This window comes from Penaeus monodon, chromosome 29 (genome assembly GCF_015228065.2).
Source record: "Penaeus monodon isolate SGIC_2016 chromosome 29, NSTDA_Pmon_1, whole genome shotgun sequence".
In the NCBI taxonomy this organism is placed as follows: domain Eukaryota; kingdom Metazoa; phylum Arthropoda; class Malacostraca; order Decapoda; family Penaeidae; genus Penaeus; species Penaeus monodon.
The window spans coordinates 1,585,011-1,585,572 of record NC_051414.1 but is presented as its reverse complement, the minus strand read 5'-3'; positions in this window follow the sequence as shown (position 1 = coordinate 1,585,572).

Here is a 562-nt window from a genome sequence, read left to right as displayed (position 1 = left end):
ACCATTTCGCCAGGTTCCGACGCCGCTGCGAAATGACGGTGTGAGACCTTGACACACCACAACCTACCTCCGTGCAAGAGAGACAGGTGCGCCGCCCACAGTGCCAGGGTTTATACGGCACTGCCCGAGACGCTGCGGTCATTTCCTCTCGCTTTCCTGCCGTGTGCCCTATCTTTCCGAAAACAATTCAGATATCGGAAACAGCATTAACATTAAAAACAAACAACATTCAGGCGCTTTGCCATGGTTCTTGGTTCATTCGAGCGACGTCACAGCAGCAAAGCCTGTCCGAAAATGTGTCAAGATTAACCGGAAGTGAGTGAAAGTCTAGCGGGGCAGTCGGTGTATTTTTAGGTTCGGTTAAGATTTCCTTTTTCTTGTTTATATGTTGTTGTTTTTTTATCTTTCATTTTTCCTTTTGTTTTGTTTTCTTTCGTGATTTCATTGCTATTTCTTTCCTCTTTCTCTGTAGCTCAAATTTTGTTCAGATGTTCAATTTCACTTGCAATTAACACCAGCTTTTCGTTGGAAGAGACAGAGAAGGTTGACTAAATTTTATTTC